Raw genomic sequence first — 13,396 nt, 5'->3', positions numbered from 1 at the left:
ACTCATTTTTCAGATTTACCATTTATTCACCATTTTTAGCAGTCAATTTAAAAACTCAGAAGACTCATGTAGGTTTGCTGGTGGCTTTGGATAATAAATAAAATGTATTTTTACATAGTTTTTATGGTGAACAGGTACAGGGTGTTGTTAGGCAAAATAGTGCCAACAGCAAACTATTTTCTTTCTACAAATTTACCATTTATTTACCATTTTTAACACTGAATTTTAAAATTCAGAAGACATGTGTAGGTTCATTGGTGATTTTAAACAGTCAATAAAAAGGCTGTATTTCCCCGATTCCTATCAGTCAGTAAGTTTCTCTATTATTAAACATTTCAGAAGCTTTTTAGCAAATGAAATATGCAGATTTTTTTTACTAATTGATGGAATTGCCCTTTAAGATTTTTCACAAAATAAAAATCTAGGAATTTCAGGGTTTGACTTATTAAAGTTGTTAGAGTAACTTTAGAGTTATTAAAGGAGAATAATAGATTAAATGGCAAGAAAACATAATGTCGCCTTAGAAGTACAAGATTCTGTCTGCGTTCTCAGTTTTGTGATATTGAGCTTCAGAGGTTTTGCATTCCAAAGAGCAGAACTGATATATGGAACATGTCTTTAATATGTAACGCGGGGGAGCGATGATGAGGCGGACGCATATGCTGAGATAAGCGAGATTTATTATGGGCAAATCCATACTCGGGGTCAAGACGGTCCAGGGTCAGGGAACAACATGGAGAGATCGGGGAACAGACATGACAAAAAGGAAAACAGGAAAAACACAACAGAGGCCAAACAATACCATGCTAAGACCAAACAATACAAACCAAACACTTCAAACAATACAAACAAAGACCAGTGAGGGAAAACAGGCTAAAATACAACAGAGAAAACGAGGGTTAACACAGGTGGAAAACACAGGTGGTTACTATCCAGGTGAAGTGTCTAGAAACAAGGGGGTAGGACCAGGAAGGAATCAAAACAAAAGCACATGGGTGACTGGGAGGGGCCAATCATGACATAATACATGAAAATGACAGACACTCTAAAGGGATTCTAAATATCAAAATTCTGTCAAATACATAAAAGCAGATAGAAAAGGTTAAAAGCAGATAGAACCATTTAACTGGGAAAACTCACTCAGTTCAATTCAATGCTTTCTGTGACATTTCTATGGCACATATTTTTATTATTTACAACCCCATTTCCAAAACAGTTGGGGTGCTGTGCAGAATGTAAATAGAAATGGAATGCATCAATGTGCAAATCAACTAAACCATATTTTTAAAGGAAACTAGTACAAAGACAGCATGTGAAATGTTGAAACTGAGAAATGTAATTTTTTTTTAATATTTGCCCATTTTGAATTTGATGCCATCAACACGTTCCACAAAAGTTGGGACAGGGGCCTGTTTACCGTTGTCTTCCACCACCTCTTCTCTTAACAACACACTGTAAAATGTTTTCATGTTCTTGTTTGATACAGGATTTCAGCTGCATTGTATAATGTGCCAAATGTTATCTGTGGTGACAGGTCTGGACTGCAGGCAGGTCAGTTTAGTGCCCAGGCTCTTTTAATACAGAGCAATGCTGCTGTAATACATGCAGAATATGGTTTGACATTGTCTTGCTGAAATAATCAAGGCCTTCCCTGAAAGAGACGTCATCTGGGTGGCAGCATATGTTGCCAAAAACTGTATATATTGTTCAGCATTAATGGAGCTCCCGCAGATGAGCACGTCACCCATGCCATGTGCACTAATGCCCCCCTAAACCATCATGAATACTGGCTTTTGAACTGTGCACTGACAAGAAGCTGAGTGGTCTTTAGTATTTTGGAAGACATAAGAAAAAGATGGATAGATGAATGAATGAAACCAATGTTCATCTAATTAAGACCCCATGAATTCAAATGTTTATTATTTAATTATCCTTAAGGCTTACAATTTAAATGTGCAACATTTTGACTTTTTAAAGAGCTGTAAGAAGACAGGCACAGTTTCAGCAGCATGTTTTCATGTTTCATGAAGCTTTATAAACTCTTCCCACAGTCACTGAGCAGAGCGAAAAAAGAAAAAAATACTGAAAGAAAGAAAGAAATACTGAAAGAAAGAAATACTGAAAGAAATACTGAAAGAAAGAAAGAAATACTGAAAGAAATACTGAAAGAAAGGAAGAACGACTGAAAGAAATACTGAAAGAAAGGAAGAACGACTGAAAGAAATACTGAAAGAAAGAAAGAAAGAAAGAAAGAAAGAAAGAAAGAAAGAAAGAAATACTGAAAGAAAGAAAGAAAGAATGACTGAAAGAAAGAAGGAAAGAAAGAAAGAAATACTGAAAGAAATACTGAAAGAAAGAAATACTGAAAGAAAGAAAGAAAGAAAGAAAGAAAGAAAGAAAGAAAGAAAGAAAGAAAGAAAGAAAGAAAGAAAGAAAAGGGGGTTAGGGAAACATTCAAGCTAATTGAAACGCCCCTGGGCCGACTCCGCCTGTGGACCTCAGCTCTGCCACAGAAGAACCTCTCTTGGTTCCCAAGGCAACACGGAGAATGAGACGTTTAGGGGGTTATTAGGGGGGCATCGCTGCAGCGCTGTGGGAGGGGTTACCATCACTGTATCTCCACACTTTGAGTCACTGATCAAACTCATTGATGCTTTCAGTCCAAATCCAGAGTATTGATTAGATCTGTTGACCTTTTGCTCTTCGGTTCTCACAGCACTGACAGCAGGCCTGTGGATAAAGAACTGAAGAGGATTTAAAGACCATTCTCATCTGCTGTGATCTCTGCTTATGCGGGATTTAATGGTCCTTACCTGGTCAATCAACCGAAAACAACAGGGACAAGGATATGTTCAGAAAGAGAGAGAAATTAAAAGGAAGGAAGGAAGGAAGGAAAACAAAGACAGAAAGAAAGAAATTAAGTCTGAAAGAAAGAAAGAAAGAAAGAAAGAAAGAAAGAAAGAAAGAAAGAAAGAAAGAAAGAAAGAAAGAAAGACCGACTGGTTTAAGGACTGAGTGGATTTATTAAACAGGGGGTCCTCTGAAGGAGACCCTTATGTCTACGATGTAGCTGAGCGTTATAACACAGAGGGGCTGAACGGAGTGAATAAGCGTATGTAAAGCACAGGGACATGCGGAAACATAATAAGCACCAAAATCAAATAAAAAGTTGCAGACTGAGAGGAAAGAGAGAGGGAGGGAGGGAGGGAGGGAGAGGAAAGAGGAGGGAGAGAGAGAGAGAAACAGAGAGAGGGAGAGAGAGAGAAAAACAGAGGAAAGAGGAGGGAGAGAGAGAGAAACAGAGGAGAAAGAGAGGGAGAAACAGAGGAGAGAGAGAAATGAGAGAGAGAGAGAGAGAGAGAGAGAGAGAGAGAGAGACAGAAACAGAGGAAAGAGGAGGGAGAGAGAGAAACAGGAGAAAGAGAGGGAGGGAGAGAGAGAAACAGAGTAAAAAGAGAGGGAGAAACAGAGGAGAGAGAGAGAGAGAGAGAGAGAGAGAGAGAGAGAGAGAGACAGAAACAGAGGAAAGAGGAGGGAGAGAGAGAGAAACAGGAGAAAGAGAGAGGGAGGGAGAGAGAGAGAGAGAGAGAGAGAGAGAGAGAGAGAGAGAGAGAGAGAGAGAGGGGAGACGGAGAGAGAGAGATGGAGAACAGAAAAAGGCCAAAGAGTGAAGGTGAAGGGAGAATCTGAGCACTCTCTGTTAAGAAGCCCCAGACAGTGTGTGTGAGAGACGGAGAGTGAACGAGGCCTGAGCTCATCAGGAAGAGCACTTGTGTGACTCATCAGAAGAAAGTGGCGCTGCACTCGATTTAGTCTCTCGATTTCAAAGTTCAGCTTGACCCCTTCACAGTGTCTGTGTGTGTGTGTGTGTGTGTGTGTGTGTGTGTGTGTGTGTTTAAATGACAGCTCTGCGTGTGTGTGTGTGTGTGTGTGTGTACAGTCTGGACCCTCATTTCTTTATTCTGGCTGTAGGACTCCAGTCCAGCCTTAAAGGGACCGTATTTTTGCTACATTTCATTTTCTCCACTTATATGATCACTCATAATGCTTGTGTGGCTTTATATAATAATTCTGATGTTTCGCTAAATCACTCTGTCCTCTCTGTCGAGTCTCTCTGCCACAGCTGTCACTCAGACAGGACTCCTGCGGGAGCGCTGGGATACGGAGGGAATCAGAAGGACTCACTGAGCACCACCGAACAAACAGAATCAGTCAGACGTTTCTGTCTGAAGCAAGCCGTAATCCAGAGAGAGGGGGTGGGGGGGGGGTGGGGGGTCTGTGCTAAGCAATACTTTTTTTCACATGAAGTAATCATGCATGCTGAGCAGAGTTAAACTAATAAAGAGCAGAGGCTCCTGCACCTGAGGAGCTGAAATCACAAAGAACTGTTTCTCTCTCTGAGCAAAAAACTGAGAAAGAATTATGTGGCATTCAGTTCTGGAAGCAGAAAGTGTAAACACATTTCAGAAAGTCATTTTGTAGTGAGGGAAGTGCAATATACAAAAGTGGTGAGACCTAGTGGTCGGAGTGGTGAGGCCTAGTGGTCGGAGTGGTTAGGCCTAGTGGTCGGAGTGGTCAGTCCTAGTGGTCGGAGTGGTTAGGCCTAGTGGTCGGAGTGGTCAGTCCTAGTGGTCGGAGTGGTTAGGCCTAGTGGTCGGAGTGGTGAGGCCTAGTGGTTGGAGTGGTTAGACCTGGTGGTCGGAGTGGTGAGGCCTAGTGGTTGGAGTGGTTAGACCTGGTGGTCGGAGTGGTGAGGCCTAGTGGTCGGAGTGGTGAGGCCTAGTGGTCGGAGTGGTTAGACCTGGTGGTCGGAGTGGTTAGGCCTAGTGGTCGGAGTGGTGAGGCCTAGTGGTTGGAGTGGTGAGGAGTGGTGAGGCCTAGTGGTTGGAATGGTGAGGAGTGGTGAGGCCTAGTGGTCGGAGTGATTAGGCCTAGTGGTCGGAGTGGTGAGGCCTAGTGGTTGGAGTGGTGAGGCCTAGTGAGTGGAGTGGTGAGGAGTGGTGAGGCCTAGTGGTCGGAGTGGTGAGGAGTGGTGAGGCCTAGTGGTCGGAGTGGTGGGGCCTAGTGATTGGAGTGGTGAGGAGTGGTGAGGCCTAGTGGTTGGAGTGGTGAGGAGTGGTGAGGCCTAGTGGTCGGAGTGGTGAGGCATAGTGATTGGAGTGGTGAGGAGTGATGAGGCCTAGTGGTCGGAGTGGTGAGGAGTGGTGAGGCCTAGTGGTCGGAGTGGTGAGGCCTAGTGGTCGGAGTGGTGAGGCCTAGTGGTCGGAGTGGTTAGGCCTAGTGGTCGGAGTGGTGCGGAGTGGTGAGGCCTAGTGGTCGGAGTGGTGCGGCATTCCACATGGTTTGTAAGGTGTTGCTAAGAGCTTGCTATTGTATCCCAAGTGGTTGGTAAGGTGTTGCTTTTGCTGTGGTATCCTCAGTGGTTACTATTTTCATGATATCTCAGGTGGTTGCAGACAGAATGACTCAGTTTCAGGATGTTAAGAATTCCTCTGTTCATTCCTATGAAAGATGTGAGTTTGAAAGAACATTGTATGAGTCAAATGGGTTAAAAAAGCACAAGCAGCCTATTCAGGTACAGCCTCTATGATCCTGGAGTGTTTTCTGATTCTAGCTTGAAAGCTATCACAGGAGTAGTGCTGCTTTTTTTTACCATAAAATGAAAAGAAGAAGAAGAAAACAAAGGGCAGTAAGTTGACTTTCAGGCCAATTTATTGAAGGTATTTGGAAGGAGAACTGCTGATGTGTATTGGCTTCTTTATGGTACATCAGATCCTGGGGAGCCGTCTTTATTGCCTTCCTGCACTGAGGCCGCTCAGCGCTACAGACCGACTGCCAAACAAGGATATTAACCCGAGTTTGACCTTCAGAGAAGTGATGGACTAGATGAGCCTGTGTGCACTGATGGCTTCTGTTCTTTCTTTCTTCTTCTTCCTCTCTCTCTATTCACTGTATGTGTTGTAATACACTTTGCACAGCTCATTGGGTCGATACCACTACATCACCTTCAGATCAGCAGGGTGGCAATGGCGGCGGGAACTGGCAGATTAACTTCAAACCAGTAGAAGGCCCCTCTAGATTTCTGACCATTAAAAAAACCTCCAATGCCAATGAAATATATTACAAAACGAAAGCCTGTCACAGGTAAAGGCGCAGGTTATTGCATACTGGTGCTTTTTTCCCCACCGTAAGTAAATAAAAGAGACGGACGGATAAGGGTCTTCTTAGATCATCGCAAAGCTTACTTTCAGAAATCAACAGGAACATCAGCCATTTGCTCTAAACATCTACACCTAGTGCTTCGAAGGTCAGGTCAATTAGCCTTTAGCTGTGTGGCGACTGAGGCTGAAGACATGGTCATATGCAAACGTTTGAACACCAACAGGCAAATCACATTTTGTTGATTGTGAAAATAGTGAAAATGTGTCAACACATCCCTTACAGGGAACGTAAATATAACATTTTTCTGCTAATTTGACATATTAAAAAATTAAACATATGCAAATGTGCCATTACTTTTGAACAAGCCAAATTTAATATTTCATTTTCTTCCAATATGTTAAATTCAGCCAAGCAACAGTCATTTTATAAGGAGTCTTATAGTCTGTAGTCGGGGCCTAATTTTAGCCACACCCCTGTATTCTAGAGCCAGAAGTGAGACTGCATCCCTGTCCCTCATGGCCGCATGGTGAGCAGTTAGATCCCATTGATTTGTGTCCCAAAATCTGAAAATCGGTGTGGAAAAGAGTGGAATTGTCACTGCTGCAATGTATTTTCTGCAGTTAAGTCAACATTTTTGTGTTTTGATAAAAAAAAAAAAAGTGATGATTTTATGTGTGTACAGCTGTTAAAAGCTGTGTTTGCTAGTTATGTGCTGAGTAGCATTTCTAAGCTCTGCTCAAAATAAGCTCAAAGTTTCACTACCGAAGCAATTTTTTTTTTTAAATTGGGTTTTGAACTCATACATATACTCCATCAACATTACTGAACAAAGCGAAGCAGGGGGGTCTCCAAAACAGATTTTATTTGTACTGTTAAGGGAGTAAAGTGATGTTTAATCGAAAACTTATTAAGATGTTTCATGCAAGCAAGCGCTGGACTGCAGCGCCTAATGTACACTGTTAATACGGCTTCGCTTCTAGTACACACTAACCTGCCAAGCTGAATATCACACACTGATTTCATCCGGGGTTAAACAGCTATTAGTGCTGCCGAGTCTGTTAGGCCTACAGCAGGTGAGGCTCGCTCGCTCATGGGAGTGCATTAGAGCAAAGTCAGCTGAACGGATGTTGTGTAGGACCGAGTAAATGGAGTCTGGGTACAGTAGATTATCTCAGGCAGCGTCTCTCTGATGGATGGTTTTGCTGAAGTGGTGGTGCTGGGTGTCTCAGCGCCTGTCAGCCTGTAATGGATCACCTGCCTTCACCATCAAGCCTGCGCAGCCAGATAACGCCGACTGCTTTCTGCATATCAGCCACCATCAGAAAGAGAGAGAGAGGGAGAGAGAGGGAGAGAGTAGGGAACCGAATCGTGAACGTAACACTCTTTTGAACCAGCTCTTTTCAGTGAATCAATCGAACCGATACAAAAGTGCACCTGATTTTAACTTTGCATTTACATCCATAGCAAAGCCTGAGCCATTGTAATAATAATAGAATATTATTTTTTACAATTGAACCTCCTAAAATCATAACACATATGAGGAATGACCTTTTTGAATTTGCTTCTATTGTCTCTCTGTAGTCTTTAGCATCCTGGTATGTTTTTTTTTCATGCGATCACTAAAGCCTGCAGGACACTCAGCAATTCTAGCCCGGTTTTAAGTCCAATTTGGTCTGAGCCGACTGAATTTCATGATCGGGCCAGATTTCAGCGTCATCATCCATTGTTTGTCGTGCAGTGTGAGAGGGGAAACAATGCCTGATTAACTGCCCAAGCAAGCTCCGACTGAGCAGCAGCTGATCGGATGGGTTCCTGACGTGGAATTTTGGTCGCTTGTCTCACAGTGTGAGCAGCCTCACGAACATTTCCCCGCAAAGTCCCACGCAAAACCACACACAATCACAACCACTGCTCCTACATGGAGGCACAAAAGTCCAGGTTTGCGGCAGCAGTGTCTGTATATCACAGTTGTCTGAAGAAAACCTTGTATCTCCAAAATGGTAACTTTACAGGAGAAGGAGAAAAAGTACTTTATTCGTAATGTAATTTGATGGAACCAAACGTCTTTCCAAGTATTTTTGGGCCACTTCTTTTGGTCCATTCATCATGAAATGTACACACAATGTAAAGGGCAGCAGGCGTTTTCAGACTGTGTCAAAAACTGAAAAATGACAAAAATGGAGATACAAGGTTTGACCCGACAGCAGCGATATGCCGACTTTGCTTCGTTTGACCGAATTGACTTGTGAGGTATAAGTAAATACAGTGTTTTTTGTCTTGGTAGAGCTGTTTTGTCTGTAGACCACCTGCTCTTCAGCTTCAGTGCACAGTGTGGCAAGTTAGCTAAGCTGATTTAGCAGGTAGTCAATAACTGAACCCCCTACTTCCAACGTAGTGCATTCATTTCTGGCTTCTAATGTCCTGTTTGTCCGGTATGGAACTGTGGACACATGGCTGAATCCCCTATTTATTAGGCATATAATGCACTTCAGCGCCGCAGGAGCAATATGGGGTGCACTATGTAGGGAGCAGGGATTCAACCAGTGTTTTTATCAGGACTTGAAGGCGCAGCGTGTTGCTTTGAACGAAACAGTTTTATTGGAAATTGTAGACAGAGCTGACATGTCAGTCAGACCTAGTGTTTTCATACAGTGCGAGTATATTACACCTTGCTAGTAAAAGGTTGGACCCCCTTTTGCCCTCAGAACTGCCTTAATTATTCGTGGCAGACTTTCATCAAGGTGTTGGAAACGTTCCTCAGAGATTCTGGTTGGTTATTTGAGTTCCTGCTGCCTTTCTATCATCTGGAACCAGTCTGCCCATTCTCCTCTGACCTCTCACATCAACAAGGCATTTTTGTCCACACAACTGACCGCTCACTGGATATTTCCTCTTTTTCGGACCGTTCTCTGTAAACCCTAGAGATGGTTGTGCGTGAAAATCCCAGCAGATCAGCAGTTTCTGAAATACTCAGACCAGCCCGTCTGGCACCAACAACCACGCCACGTTCAAAGCCCCTTAAATCCCCTTTCTTCCCCGTTCTGATGCTCGGTCTGCACTTCAGCAAGTTGTCTTGACCACCTCTACACGCCTAAATGCACTGAGTTGCAGCCATGTGACTGGCTGATTAGCTATTTGTGTTAACAAGCAATTGAACCTAATAAAGTGGCCAGTGAGTGTAGGCTTTGCTCGTACACGACAGGTGATTCAAACACACAGCGTGTGAACAGAGCATTTCACACCAAACCACAGTGATTTTGTTTTTGATTAATTGTGCCAAATTTTTCATAAATCTGTGAAATTCTCCTTTCTCCCCTTACATGGTCAAAGTTTTATTACACCCTTCAATAACTGAAGAATAGCTCAGCCAGTTTGCATTGAAGTCTATGTGTAGTTTCATACAGAGGCTTTGATTAACCCTTTAACGCTGTCATGTGGGTCAAGTGCTCATAGAGAGACACTAGTCAGTCTGTCTTGTCCACAGCACCTGCCCACCAGACCACAATGAGTTACTTACAAACTGGACGTTTGATTCATTGGAACAAACTATTTGAACGATCTGCTTCAGTTTCAGTAAAATGAATTAAATTTCCCATCCATAGAAATATCCAGAGAAAAGGGCACAGAGAGAGAGAGAGAGGGAGAGATCTGACTGTCTGTTCCCTCGCAGTGGGGGAAGTGGACGGCAAACGATCGCTCCTCTCACCCTCAGAACAAATTAGCATTTTTATTAGCATATCTTGGCCGAGGAGAGTCGAGTGGGTTTATTGAGTGTGTTTTGTCAGAGCAGAGTGACTGATCACCGCTTTGTCCTTTACACTAACTCAAGCGGATCAGAGGAAAACAGGAGGCATACAGACATAACAAACTGGTCGACACTGCTTCCGTAACGGCTGATAAGCACAGTGAACAAGATCTGCCTGTTTGTTACTGTGAAGCCAGTTTAAAGGTGTCAGGCCAGGTCTGTGTTAACTTCATTCTCCAGTTGTTGAAACTGATAACATGGCTGTTGTCTTCTGTTTATTTCTATTTCAGGGCCAATATTTTTGGGGTCTACTAGTATAGATTTACATGCTTCAATGTTCCAAAAACACATGATTTGTCCTATACTGTACATCTCTATTCACCCTCTGTCTGACACGTTCTGTTAGAGCTCCTGTGTCATTAAGCTCCATGTCCTGATGAGCCCAGTGTGCCCTGATTGGTCAGCTCATCACACTGTTCTGATTGGTCATGGTGAAGTGGTTCTGCCCCTCCGTGTTCTGCCCCTGTCTTGCAGTCTGCAGACAGACCCTTCTCTAAACTCTGCTGTGGCTGTGGCTTATAGGCCCAGTCTTTTTTTTTACTTTTTACCAGCAAAATTTAGCAACTAAAATTCAGTGGAATTCACCACGATGAGCGGTTTCACAACAATCTACAGTGAATAAATTTCACATGAAACTTTGACGCACCAATTCGCATCCTGGTGAAATAATGCTGCTCTTTTGGCTGTGTTCATATAAGGAACGCTGCCTGATAAATGAAAATGTAGTTAGTTTGCTCTGCTTTAGGCTTTAGCTCAGCTCCAGCAGGAAACTTTTTTCTGCAATAGTAGAATACTTCTCTCAGCGTTCGGTTTTTTCATTCGCCAGCTTCTTGTTCTAATCATCCCGTTCCACCTTGAATGGTGCCAGAGGCGCTAGTCTGTAACCACTGCACCATTTAAGGTGGAACTGGAAAATTCAAACAAGAATCTGGCGAATGAGAAGCGACTTAAGCTTCACCACTCTTTAGCGTTTTACAGTTTCTAGTTGCAGAATGAACGTGTCAGCTGAGTGCTTCTAATCTCAAATAAGTCCATTCGTCTCCAAATTATCGATGTTCGTCTTAAATCTTTCTCTTTGCCTTTTCGTTAGCTACTAGCGAGATTGTTGTCACCATTGCTATGTGACCAGGAGTCTGCATGCCAATGTTAAAAATGGTTAAAGGGTGAATTAGCAGATATAGACTACATTAACTCCAGCGTTTAAGACCATTTAGTGTTAAAACTGTGTTGAACGATCAGCAGAGCTTTATTTTACTGTAAAGGAGGATTATTTTATTATTACCTAAAATCAATTCTGCTGTGGCACCGCAACAGGGCAGTAAGGGCAGTAAAAGAGTCGCATGCAGCTCCGGGGCTGTACTTATTTTAAAAATGTCTCAGTGGTGAAATGTAGGGTGATTTAAAATGTCCTGTGTGTAGTCAGCAGGTGGCATAGACCTGCACATTTGATCCCCAAAGCAGCACTGAAGGTCTTAATGCTAATTTTAGCGACGTCTTATCATGACATTTTTAAACATACATTGTATGACCAAAAGTATGTAGACACTCCTAATTACTGAGTTCAGGTGTTTCAGCCACATCCATTGCTAATAGGTGTATTAAATCAAGCACAGAGCCATGCAGTCTCCCAAGACAAACATTGGCAGTAGAATGGATGGTACTGAGAAGCTCGGTGAATTTAAACGTCCCACTGTCATGGGGGACGTTTGCAACAAGTCAGTTCATGAAATTCAACTGTAAGTTTTATTATTGTGAAATGGAAGCATCTAGGAGAAACAACAGCTCATGATCAGACATGATTTGAAGAGTTTGATGTGGAGGAGCTCCAATAGCCTGCACAAAGCCCTGACCTCAATCCCGCAGAACACCTTTGGGATGAAAAGGATTGTCAATTGTAGCCAGACCTTCTTCCAGTATCAGTGTCTGACCTCACAAATGCTCATGCATATTCACAAATTCCCAGACATTCAAAATCTTCTGGAAAGCCTTCCCAGAAGATTGGAGGCTGTTATAGCGACAAAACAGGGAACAACTCCATGGTTTTGGAATGTGATGTTCAACAAGTTCACATAGATGTGATGGTCAAGTGTCCATGTATTTTTGGCCATTAAGAGTATCTTTCCCACTGGATATTAAGTTAAGGGATACTTTTTTAATCCCACCTCCACATTTAACCCATCCATGAAGTGAAACAACACACACACACACACACACACACACACACACACACACACACACACACACACACACACACACACACACACACACACACACACACACACACACACACACACACACACACACACACACACCAGTGGGCAGCCCACTCTGGGGCACCCAGGGGTTAGGTGTCTTGCTCAAGGACATGTGCTGTCAGCACTGGGGATTGAACCAGCAATCTTCTGGTCACAGGACCAGTTCCCTAACCTCCAGCCCACGACTGCCCCTAAAAGGAAGGCATAGTAAAGAGACTGTATGATAAGCAGTCAGTTGGCATTAGACGGTATACTTGTCTGCTTGTACTGTTTATGGTCGCTAAGTAAGCATGATATCTGCAGGCTTAGCTGTTTGACTAGGCACTGCTGCACACACCATTCACCCTACGACCATTAACAATGCCTATTGCCTACTGTTTTTTTGGCTAACCCTCTAAAACCTATCACAAATTTTTTCTAGTCTGTGGTTTTTCAAAACCGGGAGTACAATTGATAACACAAGCGAAACAATCCAGATGGAACTGTTTATGGAACTGTTTATGGAACTGTTTATGGAACTGTTTATTCCTTTCCCATGTGCTAATGTCAGGCTTGTTGTTTGTCAGGCAATGTTGACAAGCGCACCATTGGCCTCTGCTTTAGGTTCCACTTTCACAAAGCTTTGGGTTGTTTTAAAAACATTCACACACAGTTTATTCCCACCCTGAATAGTCTTCATTCCCACCCACATTTAGCCCCACATTTCTCATTGGTTGTTCCCAGATGTTCTATATCACGTCTGTCCCCTCGAGACTAGAGTTCTGAGTCTTGAGTTTAGAAAATGCAGACACCAGAGAAAGCAGGACAGTGTAGATGACTGTGTGGAGACACAAGAGTGTAAATTGTCAAGAGTAAGAGAAGAAGAGATGAGCCTCTTCTGCTTTGCTGTGTGGGCTGTTTTATCACAGCTTTCGTCTTTGCAGTCAGCATTTTATGCCAGTATTTTCGTGTATGTATATTCTGGGCCTGCTGCGCCTCCAGTATCATAGGGGAATGGATCTGCCTGGCTCTGTTTTTAATGTTCTAGCTTTCTCTCTCTCTGTCTGTGGCTCTTCTGAACATAAGGAATGTGTCTTAAAGAAGAGAATGTTCTCTGTACTGGCACCCAGGTGGTAGAATGAACTCCCACTGGCTGTCCGAACAGCAGAGTCTCTTGCTGTCTTCAAACGTAGAC

At 43.1% G+C, this 13,396-nt stretch overlaps 1 protein-coding gene across 1 annotated transcript in view; it reads left to right on the top strand.

The window, feature by feature from the left end:
* LOC108443144 (synaptic vesicle glycoprotein 2C) overlaps window positions 1–13,396 on the top strand; it is a 90,074-nt gene that overhangs the window by 39,076 nt on the left and 37,602 nt on the right. The window lies entirely within an intron of this gene.

The sequence above is a fragment of the Pygocentrus nattereri genome, chromosome 16 (genome assembly GCF_015220715.1).
Source record: "Pygocentrus nattereri isolate fPygNat1 chromosome 16, fPygNat1.pri, whole genome shotgun sequence".
In the NCBI taxonomy this organism is placed as follows: domain Eukaryota; kingdom Metazoa; phylum Chordata; class Actinopteri; order Characiformes; family Serrasalmidae; genus Pygocentrus; species Pygocentrus nattereri.
Note: the sequence above shows the minus strand (reverse complement) of the source record. Positions and strands in the feature narration are given on the sequence as shown.